We start from the raw sequence: 27553 nt of genomic DNA on the forward strand, positions 1-27553 counted from the left end.
CCCACTCCATCACACACAATGTTCACCCTCCCCACTCCCTCACACCCAATGTGCACCCTCACCACTCCCACTCACCCAATGTTCACCCTCACTACTCACCAACACCCAATGTTCACCCTCCCCACTCCCTCACACCCAATGTGCACCCTCACTACTCCCTCACACCCAATATTCACCCTCCCACTCCATCACACCCAATATGAACCCTCACCACTCCCCCACACCCAATGTTCACCCTCTCCACTCCCTCACACCCAATGTGCACCCTCCCCACTCCCTCACACCTAATGTGCACCCTCCCCACTCCCTCACACCGAATGTGCACCCTCCTACTCTCTCACACTCAATGTTCACCCTCACTACTCACCAACACCCAACGTTCACCCTCACCACTCCCTCACACCCAATGTGCAACCTCACTACTCCCTCACACTCAATATTCACCCTCCCACTCCATCACACCCAATATGAACCCTCACCACTCCCCCACACCCAACGTGCACCCTCCCCACTCCCTCACACCCAATGTTCACCCTCCCCACTCTCTCACACGCAATGTGCACCCTCCTACTCCCTGACACCTAATGTGCACCCTCCCCACTCCCTGACACCTAATTTGCACCCTCCCCACTCCATCACATACAATTTTCACCACCCCACTCCCTCACACCCAATGTGCACCCTCACCACTCCCACTCACCCAATGTTCACCCTCACTACTCACCAACACCCAATGTTCACTCTCACCACTTCCTCACACCCAATGTGCACCCTCACTACTCCCTCACACTCAATGTGCACCCACCCCACTCCATCACACCCAATGTGCACCCTCCCCACTCCCCCACACCCAATGTGCACACTCCCACTCCCTCACACCCAATGTGCACCCTCACTACTCCCCCACACCCAATGTGCACCCTCAGCACTCCCCCACACCCAATGTGCACCCTCCCACTCCCTCACACCCAATGTGCACCCTCCTACTCCCTCACACTCAATGTTCACCCTCCCCACTCCATCACACCCAATATGAACCCTCACCACTCCTCCACACCCAATGTTCACCCTCCTACCCCCTCACACTCAATGTGCACCCACCCCACTCCCTCACACCCAATGTGCACCCTCCCCACTCCCTCACACCCAATGTTCACCCTCCCCACTCCCCCACACCCAATGTGCACCCTCACCACTCCCCCACACCCAATGTTCACCCTCCCAATCCCTCACACCCAATGTGCACCCTCCCCACTCCCTCACACTCAATGTTCACCCTCCCCACTCCCTCACACCCAATGTTTACCCTCCCCACTCCCTCACACCCAATGTGCACCCTCACTACTCCCTCACACCCAATGTGCACCCTCCCCACTCCACGACACCCAATGTTCACCCTCACCACTCCCCCACACCCAATGTGCACCCTCCTACTCCCTCACACTCAATGTTCACCCTCCCCACTCCATCACACCCAATATGAACCCTCACCACTCCCCCACACCCAATGTTCACCCTCCCCACTCCCTCACACTCAATGTGCACCCACCCCACTCCCTCACACCCAATGTTCGCCCTCCCCACTCCCTCACACCCAATGTGCACCCTCCTACTCTCTCACACTCAATGTGCACCCTCACTACTCACCAACACCCAATGTTCACCCTCACCACTCCCTCACACCCAATGTGCAACCTCACTACTCCCTCACACTCAATATTCACCCTCCCACTCCATCACACCCAATATGAATCCTCACCACTCCCCCACACCCAACGTGCACCCTCCCCACTCCCTCACACCCAATGTTCACCCTCCCCACTCTCTCACACGCAATGTGCACCCTCCCACTCCCTGACACCTAATGTGCACCCTCCCCACTCCCTGACACCTAATTTGCACCCTCCCCACTCCATCACACACAATGTTCACCCTCCCCACTCCATCACATACAATTTTCACCCTCCCCACTCCCTCACACCCAATGTGCACCCTCACCACTCCCACTCACCCAATGTTCACCCTCACTACTCACCAACACCCAATGTTCACTCTCACCACTTCCTCACACCCAATGTGCACCCTCACTACTCCCTCACACTCAATGTGCACCCACCCCACTCCATCACACCCAATGTGCACCCTCACTACTCCCTCACACTCAATGTACACCCTCACTACTCCCTCACACCCAATGTGCACCCACCCCACTCCCCCACACCCAATGTGCACCCTCCTACTCCCTCACACTCAATGTTCACCCTCCCCACTCTACCACACCCAATATGAACCCTCACCAGTCCCCCACACCCAATGTTCACCCTCCCCACTCCCTCACACCCAATGTGCACCCACCCCACTCCATCACACCCAATGTTCACCCTCCCCACTCCCCCACACCCAATGTGTACCCTCCCCACTCACTCACACCCAATGTGCACCCTCCCCTTTCAATCACACCCAATGTTCACCCTCCCCACTCCCTCACACCCAATGTGCACCCTCACCACTCCCATTCACCCAACGTTCAGCCTCACTACTCCCCCACACCCAATGTTCACCCTCCCCACTCCCTCACACTCAATGTGCACCCACCCCACTCCATCACACCCAATGTGCACCCTCCCCACTCCCCCACACCCAATGTGCACCCTCCCCACTCCCCCACACCCAATGTGCACACTCCCACTCCCTCACACTCAATGTACACCCTCCCCACTCCCTCACACCCAATGTGCACCCTCACCACTCCCACTCACCCAACGTTCAGCCTCACTACTCCCCCACACCCAATGTGCACCCTCCCCACTCCCTCGCACCCAATGTGCACACTCCCACTCCCTGACACCCAATGTGCACCCTCCCCACTCCCCCACACCCAATGTGCACCCTCCCCACTCCCTCACACCCAATGTTCACCCTCCCCACTCCCTCACACACAATGTGCACCCTCACTACTCCCCCACACCCAATGTTCACCCTCCCCACTCCCTCACACCCAATGTGCACCCTCACTACTCCCCCACACCCAATGTGCACCCTCAACACTCCCCCACACCCAATGTTCACCCTGCCACTCCCTCACACCCAATGTGCACCCTCCTACTCCCTCACACTCAATGTTCACCCTCCCCACTCCCTCACACCCAATGTTCACCCTCCCCACTCCCTGACACCCAATGTGCACCCTCACTACTCCCTCACACCCAATGTTCACCCTCCCCACTCCCTCACACCCAATGTTCACCCTCCCCACTCTCTCAGACGCAATGTGCACCCTCCTACTCCCTCACACCTAATGTGCACCCTCCCCACTCCCTCACACCTAATTTGCACCCTCCCCACTCCATCACACCCAATGTGCACCCTCAACACTCCCACTCACCCAATGTTCACCCTCACTACTCACCAACACCCAACGTTCACCCTCCCACTCCATCACACCCAATATGAACCCTCTCCACTCCCTCACACCCAATGTGCACCCTCCCCACTCCCTCACACCTAATGTGCCCCCTCCCCACTCCTTCACACCTAATGTGCACCCTTCAACTCTCTCACACCCAATGTGCAACCTCACTACTCCCTCACACTCAATGTTCACCCTCCCACGCCATCACACCCAATATGAACCCTCACCACTCCCCCACACCCAATGTGCACCCTCCCCACTCCCTCACACCCAATGTTCACCCTCCCCACTCTCTCACACGCAATGTGCACCCTCCTACTCCCTGACACCTAATGTGCACCCTCCCCACTCCCTGACACCTAATTTGCACCCTCCCCACTCCATCACATACAATTTTCACCCTCCCCACTCCCTCACACCCAATGTGCACCCTCACCACTCCCACTCACCCAATGTTCACCCTCACTACTCACCAACACACAATGTTCACCCTCACCACTTCCTCACACCCAATGTGCACCCTCACTACTCCCTCACACTCAATGTTTACCCTCCTACTCCCCCACACCCAATGTGCACCCTCACTACTCTCTCACACCCAATGTGCACCCTCCCCACTCCACCACACCCAATGTTCACCCTCACCAATCCCCCACACCCAATATGCACACTCCTACTCCCTCACACTCAATGTTCACCCTCCCCACTCCATCACACCCAATATGAACCCTCACCACTCCCCCACACCCAATGTTCACCCTCCCCACTCCCTCACACTCAATGTGCACCGACCCCACTCCCTCACACCCAATGTTCACCCTCCTACTCCCTCACACCCAATGTGAACCCTCCCCACTCCATCACAACCAATATGCACCAACCCACTCCTCCACACCCAATGTGCACCCGCCAATTCCCCCACACCCAATGTGCACCCTCCTACTCCCTCACACTCAATGTTCACCCTCCCCACTCCCTCACACCCAATGTTCACCCTCACTACTCCCTCACACCCAATGTTCACCCTCCCCACTCTCTCACACCCAATGTTCACCCTCACTACTCCCTGACACCCAATGTTCACCCTCCCCACTCCCCCACACCCAATGTGCTCCCTCCTACTCCCTCACACCCAATGTGCACCCTCACCACTCCCACTCACCCAATGTTCACCCTCACTACTCCCCCACACCCAATGTTCACCCTCACCACTCCCTGACACCCAATGTGCACCCACCCCACTCCATCACACCCAATGTTCACCCTCCCCACTCCATCACACCCAATATGAACCCTCACCACTCCCCCACACACAATGTGTACCCTCCCCACTCCCTCACACCCTATGTTCACCCTCCCCACTCTCTCACACGCAATGTGCACCCTCCTACTCCCTCACACCTAATGTTCACACTCCCCACTCCCTCACACCTAATTTGCACACTCCCCACTCCATCACACACAATGTTCACCCTCCGCACTCCCTCACACCCAATGTTCACACTCCCCACTCCCCCACACCCAATGTGCACCCTCACCTACTCCCCCACATCCAATGTGCACCCTCACTACTGCCTCACACCCAATGTGCACCCTCCCCACTCCCCCACACCCAATGTGCACCCTCACCACTCCCCCACACCCAATGTGCACCCTCACCACTCCCACTCACCCAACGTTCAGCCTCACTACTCCCCCACACCCAATGTTCACCCTCCCCACTCCCTCACACTCAATGTGCACCCACCCCACTCCATCACACCCAATGTGCACCCTCCCCACTCCCCCACACCCAATGTGCACACTCCCACTCCCTCACACCCAATGTGCACCCTCACTACTCCCCCACACCCAATGTGCACCCTCAGCACTCCCCCACACCCAATGTTCACCCTCCCCACTCTCTCACACGCAATGTGCACCCTCCTACTCCCTGACACCTAATGTGCACCCTCCCCACTCCCTGACACCTAATTTGCACCCTCCCCACTCCATCACACACAATTTTGACCCTCCTCACTCCCTCACACCCAATGTGCACCCTCACCACTCCCACTCACCCATTGTTCACCCTCACTACTCACCAACACCCAATGTTCACCCTCACCACTTCCTCACACCCAATGTGCACCCTCACTACTCCCTCACACCCTATGTTTACCCTCCTACTCCCCCACACCCAATGTGCACCCTCACTACTCCCTCACACCCAATGTGCACCCTCCCCACTCCACCACACCCAATGTTCACCCTCACCAATCCCCCACACCCAATGTGCACACTCCTACTCCCTCACACTCAATGTTCACCCTCACCACTCCATCACACCCAATATGAACCCTCACCACTCCCCCACACCCAATGTTCACCCTCCCCACTCCCTCACACTCAATGTGCACCGACCCCACACCCTCACACCCAATGTTCACCCTCCTACTCCCTCACACGCAATGTGCACCCCCCTCCCCACTCCATCACAAGCAATATGCACCCACCCACTCCTCCACACCCAATGTGCACCCACCTACTCCCCCACATCCAATGTTCACCCTCCTACACCCTCACACCCAATGTGCACCCTCCCCACTGCATCACAACCAATATGCACCCACCCACTCCTCCAGACCCAATGTGCACCCTCCTACTCCCTCACACTCAATGTTCACCCTCCCCACTCCCTCACACCCAATGTTCACCCTCCCCACTCCCCCACACCCAATGTTCACCCTCCTACTCGCTCACACTCAATGTGCACCCACCCCACTCCCTCACACCCAATGTTCACCCTCCCCACTCCCTAACACACAATGTGCACCCACCCCACTCCCCCACACCCAATGTTCACCCTCCCAATCCCTCACACCCAATGTGCACCCGCACTACTCCCTCACACCCAATGTGCACCCTCCCCACTCCACCACATCCAATGTTCACCCTCACCACTCCCCCACACCCAATGTGCACCCTCCTACTCCCTCACACTCAATGTTCACCCTCCCCACTCCATCACACCCAATATGAACCCTCACCACTCACCCACACCCAATGTTCACCCTCCCCACTCCCTCACACTCAATGTGCACCCACCCCACTCCCTCACACCCAATGTTCACCCTCCCCACTCCCCGACACCCAATGTGCACCCTCACAACTCCCCCACACCCAATGTGCACCCTCCCCACTCCCTCACACCCAATGTTCACCCTCCCCACTCTCTCACACGCAATGTGCACCCTCCTACTCCCTGACACCTAATGTGCACCCTGCCCACTCCTGACACCTAATTTGCACCCTCCCCACTCCATCACACACAATGTTCACCCTCCCCACTCCCTCACACCCAATGTGCACCCTCACCACTCCCACTCACCCAATGTTCACCCTCACTACTCACCAACACCCAATGTTCACCCTCACTACTCCCTCACACCCAATATTCACCCTCCCACTCCATCACACCCAATATGAACCCTCACCACGCCCCCACACCCAATGTTCACCCTCCCCACTCCCTCACACCCAATGTGCACCCTCCCCACTCCCTCACACCTAATGTGCACCCTCCCCACTCCCTCACACCTAATGTGCACCCTCCTACTCTCTCACACTCAATGTTCACCCTCACTACTCACCAACACCCAATGTTCACCTTCACCACTCTCTCACACACAATGTGCAACCTCACTACTCCCTCACACTCAATATTCACCCTCCCACTCCATCACACCCAATATGAACCCTCACCACTCCCCCACACCCAACGTGCACCCTCCCCACTCCCTCACACCCAATGTTCACCCTCCCCACTCTCTCACACGCAATGTGCACCCTCCTACTCCCTGACACCTAATGTGCACCCTCCCCACTCCCTGACACCTAATTTGCACCCTCCCCACTCCATCACATACAATTTTCACCATCCCCACTCCCTCACACCCAATGTGCACCCTCACCACTCCCACTCACCCAATGTTCACCCTCACTACTCACCAACACCCAATGTTCACCCTCCCCACTCCCTCACACCCAATGTGCACCCTCACTACTCCCTCACAGCCAATGTTTACCCTCCTACTCCCCCACACCCAATGTGCACCCTCACTACTCCCTCACACCCAATGTGCACCCTTCCCACTCCACCACACCCAATGTTCACCCTCACCACTCCCCCACACCCAATGTGCACCCTCCTACTCCCTCACACTCAATGTTCACCCTCCCCACTCCATCACACCCAATATGAACCCTCACCACTCCCCCACACCCAATGTTCACCCTCCCCACTCCCTCACACTCAATGTGCACCCACCCCACTCCCTCACACCCAATGTTCGCCCTCCCCACTCCCCCACACCTAATTTGCACCCTCCCCACTCCATCACACACAATGTTCACCCTCCCCACTCCCTCACACCCAATGTGCACCCTCACCACTCCCACTCACCCAATGTTCACCCTCACTACTGCCTCACACCCAATGTGCACCCTCCCCACTCACTCACACCCAATTTTCACCCTCACCACTCCCTCACACCCAATATTCACCCTCCCACTCCATCACACCCAATATGAACCCTCACCACTCCCCCACACCCAATGTTCACCCTCCCCACTCCCTCACACTCAATGTGCACCCACCCCACTCCCTCACACCCAATGTTCGCCCTCCCCACTCCCCCACACCTAATTTGCACCCTCCCCACTCCATCACACACAATGTTCACCCTCCCCACTCCCTCACACCCAATGTGCACCCTCACCACTCCCACTCACCCAATGTTCACCCTCACTACTCACCAACACCCAATGTTCACCCTCACCACTCCCTCACACCCAATATGCACCCTCACTACTCCCTCACACCCAATATTCACCCTCCCACTCCATCACACCCAATATGAACCCTCACCACTCCCCCACACCCAATGTTCACCCTCTCCACTCCCTCACACCCAATGTGCACCCTCCCCACTCCCTCACACCTAATGTGCACCCTCCCCACTCCCTCACACCTAATGTGCACCCTCCTACTCTCTCACACTCAATGTTCACCCTCACTACTCACCAACACCCAATGTTCACCCTCACCACTCCCTCACACCCAATGTGCAACCTCACTACTCCCTCACACTCAATATTCACCCTCCCACTCCATCACACCCAATATGAACCCTCACCACTCCCCCACACCCAACGTGCACCCTCCCCACTCCCTCACACCCAATGTTCACCCTCCCCACTCTCTCACACGCAATGTGCACCCTCACCACTCCCTGACACCTAATGTGCACCCTCCCCACTCCCTGACACCTAATTTGCACCCTCCCCACTCCATCACATACAATTTTCACCCTCCCCACTCCCTCACACCCAATGTGCACCCTCACCACTCCCACTCACCCAATGTTCACCCTCACTACTCACCAACACCCAATGTTCACTCTCACCACTTCCTCACACCCAATGTGCACCCTCACTACTCCCTCACACTCAATGTGCACCCACCCCACTCCATCACACCCAATGTGCACCCTCCCCACTCCCCCACACCCAATGTGCACCCTCCCACTCCCTCACACCCAATGTGCACCCTCACTACTCCCCCACACCCAATGTGCACCCTCAGCACTCCCCCACACCCAATGTGCACCCTCCCACTCCCTCACACCCAATGTGCACCCTCACTACTCCCCCACACCCAATGTGCACCCTCACCACTCCCCCACACCCAATGTTCACCCTCCCACTCCCTCACACCCAATGTGCACCCTCCTACTCCCTCACACTCAATGTTCACCCTCCCCACTCCCTCACACCCAATGTTCACCCTCACTACTCCCTCACACCCAATGTTCACCCTCCCCACTCCCTCACACCCAATGTGCACTCTCACTACTCCCTCACACCCTATGTTCACACTCCCCATTCTTTCACACGCAATGTGCACCCTCCTACTCCCTCACACCTAATGTTCACACTCCCCACTCCCTCACACCTAATTTGCACCCTCCCCACTCCATCACACACAATGTTCACCCTCCCCACTCCCTCACACCCAATGTTCACCCTCACCACTCCCTCACACCCAATGTTCACCCTCCCCACTCCCCCACACCCAATGTGCACCCTCCTACTCCCTCACACTCAATGTGCACCCACCCCACTCCCTCACACCCAATGTGCACCCTCCCCACTCCCCCACACCCAATGTGCACCCACACTACTCCCTCACACCTAATATTTACCCTCCTACTCCCCCACATTCAATGTGCACCCTCACTACGGCCTCACACCCAATGTGCACCCTCCCCACTCCCCCACACCCAATGTTTACCCTCACCATTCCCCCACACCCAATGTGCACCCTCCTACTCCCTCACACTCAATGTTCACCCTCCCCACTCCCTCACACTCAATGTGCACCCACCCCACTCCCTCACACCCAATGTGCACCCTCCCCACTCCCTCGCACCCAATGTGCACCCTCACCACTCCCACTCACCCAACGTTCAGCCTCACTACTCCCTCACACCCAATGTGCACCCTCCCCACTCCCTCACACTCAATGTGCACCCACCCCACTCCATCACACCCAATGTGCACCCTCCCCACTCCCCCACACCCAATGTGCACACTCCCATTCCCTCACACTCAATGTACACCCTCCCCACTCCCTCACACCCAATGTACACCCTCAATACTCCCTCACACCCAATTTTCGCCCTCCACACTCCCCCACACCCAATGTGCACCCTCACCACTCCCACTCACCCAACGTTCACCCTCAACACTCCCCCACACCCAATGTTCACCCTGCCACTCCCTCACACCCAATGTGCACCCTCCTACTCCCTCACACTCAATGTTCACCCTCCCCACTCCCTCACACCCAATGTTCACCCTCCCCACTCCCTGACACCCAATGTGCACCCTCACTACTCCCTCACACCCAATGTTCACCCTCCCCACTCCCTCACACCCAATGTTCACCCTCCCCACTCTCTCAGACGCAATGTGCACCCTCCTACTCCCTCACACCTAATGTGCACCCTCCCCACTCCCTCACACCTAATTTGCACCCTCCCCACTCCATCACACCCAATGTGCACCCTCACCACTCCCACTCACCCAATGTTCACCCTCACTACTCACCAACACCCAACGTTCACCCTCCCCACTCCCCCACACCCAATGTGCACCCTCCTACTCCCTCACACCCAATGTGCACCCTCTCCACTCCATCACAACCAATATGCACCCACCCACTCCTCCAGACGCAATGTGCACACACCTACTACCCCACACACAATGTTCACCCTCCTACTCCCTCACACCCAATGTGCACCCTCCTACTCCATCACACCGAATATGAACTCTCACCACTCCCCCACACCCAATGTTCACCCTCCCAATCCCTCACACCCAATGTGCACCCTCCTACTCCCTCACACTCAATGTTCACCCTCCCCACTCCCTCACACCCAATGTTTACCCTCCTACTCCCCCACACCCAATGTGCACCCTCACTACTCCCTCACACCCAATGTGCACCCTCCCCACTCCACTACACCCAATGTTCACCCTCACCACTCCCCCACACCCAATGTGCACCCTCCTACTCCCTCATACTCAATGTTCACCCTCCCCACTCCATCACACCCAATATGAACCCTCACCACTCCCCCACACCCAATGTTCACTCTCCCCACTCCCTCACACACAATGTGCACCCACCCCACTCCCTCACACCCAATGTTCACCCTCCCCACTCGCCCACACCCAATGTGCACCCTCACCACTCCCCCACACCCAATGTGCACCCTCCCCACTCCCTCACACCCAATGTTCACCCTCCCCACTCTCTCACACGCAATGTGCACCCTCCTACTCCCTGACACCTAATGTGCACCCTCCCCACTCCCTGACACCTAATTTGCACCCTCCCCACTCCATCACACACAATGTTCACCCTCCCCACTCCCTCACACCCAATGTGCACCCTCACTACTCCCTCACACCCAATGTTCACCCTCCCCACTCCCTCACACCCAATGTTCACCCTCCCCACTCTCTCACACGCAATGTGCACCCTCCTACTCCCTCACACCTAATGTGCACCCTCCCCACTCCCTCACACCTAATTTGCACCCTCCCCACTCCATCACACCCAATGTGCACCCTCACCACTCCCACTCACCCAATGTTCACCCTCACTACTCACCAACACCCAACGTTCACCCTCCCCACTCCCTCACACTCAATGTGCACCCTCACTACTCCGTCACACCCAATATTCACCCTCCCCACTCCCCCACACCCAATGTGCACCCTCCTACTCCCTCACACTCAATGTGCACCCACCCCACTCCCTCACACCCAATGTGCACCCTCTCCACTCCATCACAACCAATATGCACCCACCCACTCCTCCAGACGCAATGTGCACACACCTACTACCCCACACACAATGTTCACCCTCCTACTCCCTCACACCCAATGTGCACCCTCCTACTCCATCACACCGAATATGAACTCTCACCACTCCCCCACACCCAATGTTCACCCTCCCCACTCCCTCACACTCAATGTGCACCCTCACCACTCCCCCACACCCAATGTTCACCCTCCCAATCCCTCACACCCAATGTGCACCCTCCTACTCCCTCACACTCAATGTTCACCCTCCCCACTCCCTCACACCCAATGTTTACCCTCCTACTCCCCCACACCCAATGTGCACCCTCACTACTCCCTCACACCCAATGTGCACCCTCCCCACTCCACTACACCCAATGTTCACCCTCACCACTCCCCCACACCCAATGTGCACCCTCCTACTCCCTCATACTCAATGTTCACCCTCCCCACTCCATCACACCCAATATGAACCCTCACCACTCCCCCACACCCAATGTTCACCCTCCCCACTCCCTCACACACAATGTGCACCCACCCCACTCCCTCACACCCAATGTTCACCCTCCCCACTCGCCCACACCCAATGTGCACCCTCACCACTCCCCCACACCCAATGTGCACCCTCCCCACTCCCTCACACCCAATGTTCACCCTCCCCACTCTCTCACACGCAATGTGCACCCTCCTACTCCCTGACACCTAATGTGCACCCTCCCCACTCCCTGACACCTAATTTGCACCCTCCCCACTCCATCACACACAATGTTCACGCCTCCCCACTCCCTCACACCCAATGTGCACCCTCACTACTCCCTCAAACCCAATATTCACCCTCTCCACTCCCTCACACCCAATGTGCACCCTCCCCACTCCCTCACACCTAATGTGCACCCTCCTACTCTCTCACACTCAATGTTCACCCTCACTACTCACCAACACCCAATGTTCACCCTCACCACTCCCTCACACTCAATGTGCAACCTCACTACTCCCTCACACTCAATATTCACCCTCCCACTCCATCACACCCAATATGAACCCTCACAACTCCCCCACACCCAATGTGCACCCTCCCCACTCCCTCACACCCAATGTTCACCCTCCCCACTCTCTCACACCTAATGTGCACCCTCCCCACTCCCTGACACCTAATTTGCACCCTCCCCACTCCATCACATACAATTTTCACCCTCCCCACTCCCTCACACCCAATGTGCACCCTCACCACTCCCACTCACCCAATGTTCACCCTCACCAATCCCCCACACCCAATGTGCACACTCCTACTCCCTCACTCTCAATGTTCACCCTCCCCACTCCATCACACCCAATATGAACCCTAACCACTCCCCCACACCCAATGTTCACCCTCCCCACTCCCTCACACTCAATGTGCACCGACCCCACACCCTCACACCCAATGTTCACCCTCCTACTCCCTCACACCCAATGTGCACCCTCCCCACTCCATCACAACCAATATGCACCCATCCACTCCTCCACACCCAATGTGCACCCACCTACACCCCCACACCCAATGTTCACCCTCCCACTCCATCACACACAATGTGCACCCTCTCCACTCCCCCACACCCAATGTTCACCCTCCTACTCCCTCACACCCAATGTGCACCCTCCCCACTCCATCCCAACCAATATGCACCCACCCACTCCTCCAGACCCAATGTGCACCCACCTACTCCCCCACACACAATGGTCACCCTCCCCACTCCCCCAGACCCAATGTTCACCCTCCCCACTCCCTCACACTCAATGTGCACCCACCCCACTCCATCACATCCAATGTTCACCCTCCCCACTCCCTCACACCCAATGTGCACCCTCCCCACTCCCTCACACGCAATGTTCACCCTCCCCACTACCCCACACCCAATGTGCACCCTCACCACTCCCCCACACCCAATGTTTACCCTCCTACCCCACACCCAATGTGCACCCTCACTACTCCCTCACACCCAATGTTCACCCTCCCCACTCCCTCACACCCAATGTTTACCCTCCCCACTCCCTCACACCCAATGTGCACCCTCACTACTCCCTCACACTCAATGTTCACCCTACCCACTCCATCACACCCAATATGAACACTCACCACTCCCCCACACCCAATGTTCACCCTCCCCACTCCCTCACACTCAATGTGCACCCACCCCACTCCCTCATACCCAGTGTTCACCCTCCCTACTCCCCCACACCCAATTTGCACCCTCACCACTCCCCCACACACAATGTTCACCCTCCCAATCCCTCACACCCAATGTGCACCCTCACCACTCTCCCACACCCAATGTTCACCCTCCTACTTCCTCACACCCAATGTGCACCCTCCCCACTCCATCACAACCAATATGCACCCACCCACTCCTCCACACCCAATGTGCACCCACCTACTCCCCCACACCCAATGTTCACCCTCCCCACTCCCCCACACCCAATGTGCACCCTCCTACTCCCTCACACTCAATGTGCACCCACCCCACTCCATCACACCCAATGTGCACCCTCCCCACTCCCCCACACCCAATGTGCACACTCCCACTCCCTCACACCCAATCTGCACCCTCACTACTCCCCCACACCCAATGTGCACCCTCAGCACTCCCCCACACCCAATGTGCACGCTCCCACTCCCTCACACCCAATGTGCACCCTCACTACTCCCCCACACCCAATGTTCAACCTTCCACTCCCTCACACACAATGTGCACCCTCACTACTCCCTCACACCCAATGTGCACCCTCCCAACTCCACCACACCCAATGTTCACCCTCACCACTCCCCCACACCCAATGTGCACCCTCCCACTCCCTCACACCCAATGTGCACCCTCACTACTCCCTCACACCCAATGTACACCTTCCCCACTCCACCACACCCAATGTGCACCCTCCCCACTCCCCCACACCCAATGTGCACCCTCACCACTCCCCCACACCCAATGTGCACCCTCACCACTCCCTCACACCCAATGTTCACCCTCCCCACTCCCTCACACCCAATGTTCACCCTCCCCACTCCCTCACACCCAATGTGCACCCTCACTACTCCCTCACACCCAATATTCACCCTCCCACTCCATCACACCCAATATGAACCCTCACCACTCCCCCACACCCAATGTTCACCCTCTCCACTCCCTCACACCCAATGTGCACCCTCCCCACTCCCTCACACCTAATGTGCACCCTCCCCACTCCCTCACACCTAATGTGCACCCTCCTACTCTCTCACACTCAATGTTCACCCTCCTACTGCCCCACACCCAATGTGCACCCTCACTACTCCCTCACACCCAATGTGCACCCTCCCCACCCCACCACACCCAATGTTCACCCTCACCAATCCCCCACACCCAATGTGCACACTCCTACTCCCTCACACTCAATGTTCACCCTCCCCACTCCATCACACCCAATATGAACCCTCACCACTCCCCCACACCCAATGTTCACCCTCCCCACTCCCTCACACTCAATGTGCACCGACCCCACTCCCTCACACCCAATGTTCACCCTCCTACTCCCTCACACCCAATGTGCACCCTCCCCACTCCATCACAACCAATATGCACCCACCCACTCCTCCACACCCAATGTGCACCCACCTACTCCCCCACACCCAATGTTCACCCTCCTACTCCCTCACACCCAATGTGCACCCTCCCCACTCCATCACAACCAATATGCACCCACCCACTCCTCCAGACCCAATGTGCACCCACCTTCTCCCCCACACACAATGTTCACCCTCCCCACTCCCCCATACCCAATGTGCACCCTCCTACTCCCTCACACTCAATGTTCACCCTCCCCACTCCCTCACACCCAATGTTCACCCTCACTACTCCCTCACACCCAATGTTCACCCTCCCCACTCCCTCACACCCAATGTTCACCCTCCCCACTCCCCCACACCCAATGTGCACCCTCCTACTCCCTCACACCCAATGTGCACCCTCACTACTCCCCCAAACCCAATGTTCACCCTCACCACTCCCTCACACTCAATGTGCACCCACCCCACTCCATCACACCCAATGTTCACCCTCCCCACTCCCTAACACACAATGTGCACCCTCACTACTCCCTCACACCCAATGTTCACCCTCCCCACTCCCTCACACCCAATGTTCACCCTCCCCACTCCCCCACATCCAATGTGCACCCTCCTACTCCCTCACACTCAATGTGCACCCTCCCCACTCCCTCACACGCAATGTTCACCCTCCCCACTCCCCCACACCCAATGTGCACCCTCACCACTCCACCACACCCAATGTTCACCCTCCCCACTCCCTCACACCCAATGTGCACCCTCCCCACTCCCTCACACCCAATGTTCACCCTCACTACTCCCCCACACCCAATATGAACCCTCACCACTCCCCCACACCCAATGTTTACCCTCCCCACTCCCTCACACCCAATGTGCACCCTCCTACTCCCTCACACTCAATGTTCACCCTCCCCACTCCCCCACACCCAATGTTTACCCTCCTACTCCCCCACACCCAATGTGCACCCTCACTACTCCCTCACACCCAATGTTCACCCTCCCCACTCCCTCACACCCAATGTTCACCCTCCCCACTCCCTCACACCCAATGTTCACCCTCCTACTCCCCCACACCCAATGTGCACCCTCACTACTCCCTCACGCCCAATGTGCACCCTCCCTACTCCATCACACACAATGTTCACCCTCCCCACTCCCTCACACCCAATGTGCACCCTCACCACTCCCACTCACCCAATGTTCACCCTCACTACTCACCAACACCCAATGTTCACCCTCACCACTCCCCCACACCCAATGTGCACCCTCCTACTCCCTCACACTCAATGTTCACCCTCCCCACTCCAACACCCTATATGAACCCTCACCACTCCCCCACACCCAATGTTCACCCTCCCCACTCCCTCACCCTCAATGTGCACCCACCCCACTCCCTCACACCCAATGTTCACCCTCCCCACTCCCCCACACCCAATGTGCACCCTCACCACACCCCCACACCCAATGTGCACCCTCCCCACTCCCTCACACCCAATGTTCACCCTCCCCACTCTCTCACACGCAATGTGCACCTTCCTACTCCCTGACACCTAATGTGCACCCTGCCCACTCCCTGACACCTAATTTGCACCCTCCCCACTCCATCACACAAAATGTTCACCCTCCCCACTCCCTCACACCCAATGTGCACCCTCACCACTCCCACTCACCCAATGTTCACCCTCACTACTCACCAACACCCAATGTTCACCCTCACCACTCCCTCACACCCAATGTGCACCCTCACTACTCCCTCACACCCAATATTCACCCTCCCACTCCATCACACCCAATATGAACCCTCCCCACTCCACCACACCCAATGTTCACCCTCACCACTCCCCCACACCCAATGTGCACCCTCCTACTCCCTCACACTCAATGTTCACCCTCCCCACTCCATCAAACCCAATATGAACCCTCACAACTCCCCACACCCAATGTTCACCCTCGCCTCTCCCTCACACTCAATGTGCACCCACCCCACTCCCTCATACCCAATGTTCACCCTCCCCACTCCCCCACACCCAATGTGCACCCTCACCACTCCCTCACACCCAATGTGCACCCTCACCACTCTCCCACACCCAATGTTCACCCTCCTACTTCCTCACACCCAATGTGCACCCTCCCCACTCCATCACAACCAATATGCACCCTCCCACTCCTCCACACCCAATATGCACTCACCTACTCCCCCACACCCAATGTTCACCCTCCTACTCCCTCACACCCAATGTGCACCCTCCCCACTCCATCACAACCAATATGCACCCACCGACTCCTCCACACCCAATGTGCACCCACCTACTCCCCCACACCCAATGTTCACCCTCCCCACTCCCCCACACCCAATGTGCACCCTCCTACTCCCTCACACTCAATGTTCACCCTCCCCACTCCATCACACCCAATATGAACCCTCACCACTCACCCACACCCAATGTTCACCCTCCCCACTCCCTCACACTCAATGTGCACCCACCCCTTTCCATCACACCCAATGTGCACCCTCCCCACTCCCCCACACCCAATGTACACACTCCCACTCCCTCACACCCAATGTGCACCCTCACTACTCCCCCACACCCAATGTGCACCCTCAGCACTCCCCCACACCCAATGTGCACCCTCCCACTCCCTCACACCCAATGTGCACCCTCACTACTCCCCCACACACAATGTGCACCCTGACCACTCCCCCACACCCAATGTTCACCCTCCCACTCCCTCACACCCAATGTGCACCCTCCTACTCCCTCACACTCAATGTTCACCCTCCCCACTCCCTCACATCCAATGTTCACCCTCCCCACTCCCCCACCCCCAATGTGCACCCTCCTACTCCCCCACACCCAATGTGCACCCTCACCACTCCCACTCACCCAATGTTCACCCTCACTACTCCCTCACACCCAATGTTCACCCTCCCACTCCATCACACCCAATATGAACCCTCACCACTCCCCCACACCCAATGTGCACCCTCCCTACTCCCTCACACCCTATGTTCACCCTCCCCACTCTCTCACACGCAATGTGCACCCTCCTACTCCCTCACACCTAATGTTCACACTCCCCACTCCCTCACACCTAATTTGCACCCTCCCCACTCCATCACACAGAATGTTCACTCTCCCCACTCCCTCACACTCAATGTGCACCTACCCCACTCCATCACACCAAATGTGCACCCTCCCCACTCCCTCACACTCAATATGCACCCTCCCCACTCCCCCACACCCAATGTTCACCCTCACCACTCCCTCACACCCAATGTGCACCCTCCCCACTCCCTCACACCCAATGTTCACCCTCACCACTCCCTCACACCCAATGTGCACCCTCCCCACTCCCTCACACCCAATGTGCACCCTCACTACTCCCTCACAGCCAATGTTTACCCTCCCACTCCCTCACACCCAATGTGCACCCTCCTACTCCCTCACACTCAATGTTCACCCTCCCCACTCCCTCACACCCAATGTGCACCCTCCTACTCCCTCACACCCAATGTTCACCCTCCTACTCCCTCACACCCAATGTGCACCCTCCCCACTCCATCATAACCAATATGCACCCACCCACTCCTCCACACCCAATGTACACCCACCTACTCCCTGACACCCAATGTTCACCCTCCCCACTCCCCCACACCCAATGTGCACCCTCCTACTCCCTCACACTCAATGTTCACCCTCCCCACTCCATCACACCCAATATGAACCCTCATCATTCCCCCACACCCAATGTTCACCCTCCCCACTCCCTCACACTCAATGTGCACCTGCCCCACTCCATCACACCAAATGTGCACCCTCCCCACTCCCCCCATACCCAATGTGCACCCTCCCACTCCCTCACACCCAATGTTCACCCTCCCACTCCATCACACCGAATATGAACCCTCACCACTCCCCCACACCCAATGTGTACCCTCCCCACTCCCCCACACCCAAAGTTCACCCTCTCCACTCCCCCACACCCAATGTTCACCCTCACCACTCCCTCACACCCAATGTGCACCCCTCCCCACTCCCCCACACCCAATGTGCACCCTCCCCACTCCCTCACACCCAATGTGCACCCTCACCACTCTCCCACACCCAATGTTCACCCTCCTACTTCCTCACACCCAATGTTCACCCTCCCCACTCCATCACAACCAATATGCACCCACCCAATCTTCCACACCCAATGTGCAATCACCTACTCCCCCACACCCAATGTTCACCCTCCTACTCCCTCACACCCAATGTGCACCCTCCCCACTCCATCACAACCAATATGCACCCACCCACTCCTCCACACCCAATGTGCGCCCACCTACTCCCCCACACCCAATGTTCACCCTCCCCACTCCCCCACACCCAATGTGCACCCTCACTAATCCCCCACACCCAATGTGCACCCTCAGCACTCCCCCACACCCAATGTTCACCCTCCCCACTCCCTCACACTCAATGTGCACCCACCCCACTCCATCACACCCAATGTGCACCCTCACCACGCCCCCACATCCAATGTTCACCCTCCCACTCCCTCACACCCAATGTGCACCCTCCTACTCCCTCACACTCAATGTTCACCCTCCCCACTCCCTCACACCCAATGTTCACCCTCCCCACTCCCTCACACCCAATGTGCACCCTCACTACTCCCTCACACCCAATGTTCACCCTCCCCACTCCCTCACACCCAATGTTTACCCTCCCCACTCTCTCACACGCAATGTGCACCCTCCTACACCCTCAGACCTAATGTGCACCCTCCCCACTCCCTCACACCTAATTTGCACCCTCCCCACTCCATCACACCCAATGTGCACCCTCACCACTCCCACTCACCCAATGTTCACCCTCACTACTCACCAACACCCAACGTTCACCCTCACCACTCCCCCACACCCAATGTGCACCCTCCCCACTCCCTCACACCCAATGTTCACCCTCCCCACTCTCTCACACGCAATGTGCACCCTCCTACTCCCTGACACCTAATGTGCACCCTCCCCACTCCCTGACACCTAATTTGCACCCTCCCTACTCCATCACATACAATTTTCACCCTCCCCACTCCCTCACACCCAATGTGCACCCTCACCACTCCCACTCACCCAATGTTCACCCTCACTACTCACCAACACCCAATGTTCACCCTCCCCACTCCCTCACACTCAATGTGCACCCACCCCACTCCATCACACCCAATGTGCACCCTCCCCACTCCCCCACACCCAATGTGCACACTCCCACTCCCTCACACCGAATGTGCACCCTCACCACTCCCACTCACCCAATGTTCACCCTCACTACTCCCTCACACCCAATGTTCACCCTCCCACTCCCTCACACCCAATGTGCACCCTCACTACTCCCTCACACCCAATATTCACCCTCCCACTCCATCACACCCAATATGAACCCTCACCACTCCCCCTCACCCAATGTGCACCCTCCCCACTCCCTCACACCCATTGTGCACCCTCCTACTGCCTCACACTCAATGTTCACCCTCCCCACTGCATCACACCCAATATGAACCCTCACCACTCCCCCACACCCAATGTTCACCCTCCCCACTCCCCCACACCCAATGTGCACACTCCCACTCCCCCACACCCAATGTGCACCCTCAGCACTCCCCCACACCCAATGTGCACCCTCTCACTCCCTCACACCCAATGTGCACCCTCACTACTCCCCCACACCCAATGTGCACCCTCACCACTCCCCAACACCCAATGTTCACCCTCTCACTCCCTCACACCCAATGTGCACCCTCCTACTCCCTCACACTCAATGTTCACCCTCCCCACTCCCTCACACCCAATGTTCACCCTCACTACTCCCTCACACCCAATGTTCACCCTCCCCACTCCCTCACACCCAATGTTCACCCTCCCCACTCCCCCACACCCAATGTGCACCCTCCTACTCCCTCACACCCAATGTGCACCCTCACCACTCCCACTCACCCAATGTTCACCCTCACTACTCCCCCACACCCAATGTTCACCCTCACTCCCTCACACCCAATGTGCACTCTCACTACTCCCTCACACCCAATGTTCACCCTCCCACTCCATCACACCCAATATGAACCCTCACCACTCCCCCACACCCAATGTGCACCCTCCCCACTCCCTCACACCCAATGTTCACCCTCCCCACTCCCTCACACCCTATGTTCACCCTCCCCACTCTCTCACACGCAATGTGCACCCTCCTACTCCCTCATACCTAATGTTCACACTCCCCACTCCCTCACACCTAATTTGCACCCTCCCCACTCCATCACACACAATGTTGACCCTCCCCACTCCCTCACACCCAATGTTCACCCTCCCCACTCCCCCACACCCAATGTGCACCCTCACCTACTCCCCCACACCCAATGTTCACCCTCCTACTCCCCCACACCCAATGTTCACCCTCCCCATTCCCCCACACCCAATGTGCACCCTCCTACTCCATCACACCCAATATGAACTCTCACCACTCCCCCACACCCAATGTTCACCCTCCCCACTCCCTCACACTCAATGTGCACCCACCCCACTCCATCACACCCAATGTGCACCCTCCCCACTCCCCCACACCCAATGTGCACACTCCCACTCCCTCACACCCAATGTGCACCCTCCCCACTCCCCCACACCCAATGTGCACCCTCAGCACTCCCCCACACCCAATGTGCACCCTCCCACTCCCTCACACCCAATGTGCACCCTCACTACTCCCCCACACCCAATGTGCACCCTCACCACGCCCCCACACCCAATGTTCACCCTCCCACTCCCTCACACCCAATGTGCACCCTCCTACTCCCTCACACTCAATGTTCACCCTCCCCACTCCCTCACACCCAATGTTCACCCTCCCCACTCCCTCACACCCAATGTTCACCCTCCCCACTCCATCACACCCAATGTGCACCCTCACCACTCCCACTCACCCAATGTTCACCCTCACTACTCACCAACACCCAACGTTCACCCTCACCACTCCCTCACACCCAATGTGCAACCTCACTACTCCCTCACACCCAATATTCACCCTCCCACTCCATCACACCCAATATGAACCCTCACCACTCCCCCACACCCAATATGCACCCTCCCCACTCCCTCACACACAATGTTCACCCTTCCCACTCTCTCACACGCAATGTGCACCCTCCTACTCCCTGACACCTAATGTGCACCCTCCCCACTCCCTGACACCTAATTTGCACCCTCCCCACTCCATCACACACAATGTTCACCCTCCCCACTCCCTCACACCCAATGTGCACCCTCACCACTCCCACTCACCCAATGTTCACCCTCACTACTCACCAACACCCAATGTTCACCCTCACCACTCCCTGACACCCAATGTGCACCCTCACTACTCCCTGACACCCAATATTCACCCTCCCACTCCATCACACCCAATATGAACCCTCACCACTCCCCCACACCCAATGTGCACCCTCCCCACTCCCCCACACCCAATGTGCACCCACCCCACTCCATCACACCCAATGTGCACACTCCCACTCCCTCACACCGAATGTGCACCCTCACCACTCCCACTCACCCAATGTTCACCCTCACTACTCCCTCACACCCAATGTTCACCCTCCCACTCCCTCACACCCAATGTGCACCCTCACTACTCCCTCACACCCAATATTCACCCTCCCACTCCATCACACCCAATATGAACCCTCACCACTCCCCCTCACCCAATGTGCACCCTCCCCACTCCCTCACACCCAATGTGCACCCTCCTACTGCCTCACACTCAATGTTCACCCTCCCCACTGCATCACACCCAATATGAACCCTCACCACTCCCCCACACCCAATGTTCACCCTCCCCACTCCCTCACACTCAATGTGCACCCACCCCACTCCCTCACACCCAATGTGCACCCTCCCCACTCCCTCACACCCAATGTGCACCCTCACCACTCCCCCACACCCAATGTGCACCCTCTCCACTCCATCACACCCAATATGAACTCTCACCACACCCCCACACCCAATGTTCACCCTCCCCACTCCCTCACACTCAATGTGCACCCACCCCACTCCATCACACCCAATGTGCACCCTCCCCACTCCCCCACACCCAATGTGCACACTCCCACTCCCTCACACCCAATGTGCACCCTCACTACTCCCCCACACCCAATGTGCACCCTCCCACTCCCTCACACCCAATGTGCACCCTCACTACTCCCCCACACTAAATGTGCACCCTCACCACGCCCCCACACCCAATGTTCACCCTCCCACTCCCTCACACCCAATGGGCACCCTCCTACTCCCTCACACTCAATGTTCACCCTCCCCACTCCCTCACACCCAATGTTCACCCTCCCCACTCCCTCACACCCAATGTGCACCCTCACTACTTCCTCACACCCAATGTTCACCCTCCCCACTCCCTCACACCCAATGTTCACCCTCCCCACTCTCTCACACGCAATGTGCACCCTCCTACACACTCACACCTAATGTGCACCCTCCCCACTCCCTCACACCTAATTTGCACCCTCCCCACTCCCTCACACCCAATGTGCACCCTCTCCACTCCCACTCACCCAATGTTCACCCTGACTACTCACCAACACCCAACGTTCACCCTCACCACTCCCTCACACCCAATGTGCAACCTCACTACTCCCTCACACCCAATATTCACCCTCCCACTCCATCACACCCAATATGAACCCTCACCACTCCCCCACACCCAATGTGCACCCTCCCCACTCCCTCACACACAATGTTCACCCTCCCCACTCTCTCACACGCAATGTGCACCCTCCTACTCCCTGACACCTAATGTGCACCCTCCCCACTCCCTGACACCTAATTTGCACCCTCCCTACTCCATCACACACAATGTTCACCCTCCCCACTCCCTCACACCCAATGTGCACCCTCACCACTCCCACTCACCCAATGTTCACCCTCACTACTCACCAACACCCAATGTTCACTCTCACCACTCCCCCACACCCAATGTGCACCCTCCTACTCCCCCACACCCAATGTTCACCCTCCCCTTTCCATCACACCCAATGTTCACCCTCCCCACTCCCTCACACCCAATGTTCACCCTCCCCACTCCCTCACACCCAATGTGCACCCTCACCACTCCCACTCACCCAACGTTCACCCTCACTACTCCCCCACATCCAATGTTCACCCTCACCACTCCCTCACACCCAATTTGCACCCTCACTACTCCCTGACACCCAATGTTCACCCTCCCACTCCATCACACGAAATATGAACCCTCACCGCTCCCCCACACCCAATGTGTACCCTCCCTACTCCCTCACACCCTATGTTCACCCTCCCCACTCTCTCACACGCAATGTGCACCCTCACCACTCCCACTCACCCAATGTTCACCCTCCCCACTCCCTCACACCCAATGTTCACCCTCCCCACTCCCTCACACCCTATGTTCACCCTCCCCACTCTCTCACACCCAATGTGCACCCTCACCACTCCCACTCACCCAATGTTCACCCTCCCCACTCCCTCACACCCAATGTTCACCCTCCCCACTCCCTCACACCCAATGTGCACCCTCACCACTCCATCACACCCAATGTGCACCCTCCCCACTCCTCCACACCCAATGTTCACCCTCACCACTCCCCCACACCCAATGTGCACCCTCCTATTCCCTCACACTCAATGTTCACCCTCCCCACTCCATCACACCCAATGTGCACCCTCACCACTCCCACTCACCCAATGTTCACCCTCACTACTCACCAACACCCAATGTTCTCCCTCACCACTCCCTCACACCCAATGTGCACCCTCACTACTCCCTCACACCCAATATTCACCCTCCCACTCCATCACACCCAATATGAACCCTCACCACTCCCCCACACCCAATGTGCGCCCTCACCACTCCCTCACACCCAATGTTCACCCTCCCCACTCTCTCACACCCAATGTGCACCCTCCCCACTCCCTCACACCTAATGTGCACCCTCCCCACTCCTTCACACCCAATGTGCACCCTTCTACTCTCTCACACTCAATGTTCACCCTCCCCACTCCCTCACACCCAATGTGTACCCTCCCTACTCCCTCAAACCCTATGTTCACCCTCCCCACTCTCTCACACCCAATGTGCACCCTCACCACTCCCACTCACCCAATGTTCACCCTCCCCACTCCCTCACACCCAATTTGCACCCTCCCCACTCCCTCACACCCAATGTGCACCCTCACCACTGCATCACACCCAATATGAACCCTTACCACTCCCCCACACCCAATGTTCACCCTCCCCACTCCCTCACACTCAATGTACACCCTCACTACTCCCTCAGACCCAATTTTTGCCCTCCCCACTCCCCCACACCCAATGTTCACTCTCACCACTCCCCCACACCCAATGTGCACCCTCCTACTCCCCCACACCCAATGTTCACCCTCCCCTTTCCATCACACCCAATGTTCACCCTCCCCACTCCCTCACACCCAATGTTCACCCTCCCCACTCCCTCACACCCAATGTGCACCCTCACCACTCCCACTCACCCAACGTTCACCCTCACTACTCCCCCACATCCAATGTTCACCCTCACCACTCCCTCACACCCAATTTGCACCCTCACTACTCCCTGACACCCAATGTTCACCCTCCCACTCCATCACACGAAATATGAACCCTCACCGCTCCCCCACACCCAATGTGTACCCTCCCCACTCCCTCACACCCTATGTTCACCCTCCCCACTCCCTCACACCCTATGTTCACCCTCCCCACTCTCTCACACCCAATGTGCACCCTCACCACTCCCACTCACCCAATGTGCACACTCCTACTCCCTCACACTCAATGTTCACCCTCCCCACTCCATCACACCCAATGTGCACCCTCACCACTCCCACTCACCCAATGTTCACCCTCACTACTCACCAACACCCAATGTTCTCCCTCACCACTCCCTCACACCCAATGTGCACCCTCACTACTCCCTCACACCCAATATTCACCCTCCCACTCCATCACACCCAATATGAACCCTCACCACTCCCCCACACCCAATGTTCACCCTCCCCACTCCCTCACACCCAATGTGCACCCTCCCCACTCCCTCACACCTAATGTGCACCCTCCCCGCTCCTTCACACCCAATGTGCACCCTTCTACTCTCTCACACTCAATGTTCACCCTCCCCACTCCCTCACACCCAATGTGTACCCTCCCTACTCCCTCACACCCTATGTTCACCCTCCCCACTCTCTCACACCCAATGTGCACCCTCACCACTCCCACTCACCCAATGTTCACCCTCCCCACTCCCTCACACCCAATTTGCACCCTCCCCACTCCCTCACACCCAATGTGCACCCTCACCACTCCCTCACACCCAATGTGCACCCTCCTACTCCCTCACACTCAATGTTCACCCTCCCCACTGCATCACACCCAATATGAACCCTTACCACTCCCCCACACCCAATGTGCACCCTCCCCACTCCCTCACACTCAATGTACACCCTCACTACTCCCTCAGACCCAATTTTTGCCCTCCCCGCTCCCCCACACCCAATGTTCACTCTCACCACTCCCCCACACCCAATGTGCACCCTCCTACTCCCCCACACCCAATGTTCACCCTCCCCTTTCCATCACACCCAATGTTCACCCTCCCCACTCCCTCACACCCAATGTTCACCCTCCCCACTCCCTCACACCCAATGTGCACCCTCACCACTCCCACTCACCCAACGTTCACCCTCACTACTCCCCCACATCCAATGTTCACCCTCACCACTCCCTCACACCCAATTTGCACCCTCACTACTCCCTGACACCCAATGTTCACCCTCCCACTCCATCACACGAAATATGAACCCTCACCGCTCCCCCACACCCAATGTGTACCCTCCCCACTCCCTCACACCCTATGTTCACCCTCCCCACTCTCTCACACGCAATGTGCACCCTCACCACTCCCACTCACCCAATGTTCACCCTCCCCACTCCCTCACACCCAATGTTCACCCTCCCCACTCCCTCACACCCTATGTTCACCCTCCCCACTCTCTCACACCCAATGTGCACCCTCACCACTCCCACTCACCCAATGTTCACCCTCCCCACTCCCTC

General features: G+C 57.7%; 1 protein-coding gene across 1 annotated transcript in view; it reads right to left on the bottom strand.

Moving 5' to 3' along the window:
* The window catches only part of LOC140191426 (ankyrin repeat domain-containing protein 33B-like), a 75700-nt gene that overhangs the window by 18438 nt on the left and 29709 nt on the right, over positions 1-27553 (bottom strand). The gene's annotated exons all lie outside the window — the stretch shown is intronic.

The sequence above is a fragment of the Mobula birostris genome, chromosome X (genome assembly GCF_030028105.1).
Source record: "Mobula birostris isolate sMobBir1 chromosome X, sMobBir1.hap1, whole genome shotgun sequence".
NCBI classification, from domain to species: domain Eukaryota; kingdom Metazoa; phylum Chordata; class Chondrichthyes; order Myliobatiformes; family Myliobatidae; genus Mobula; species Mobula birostris.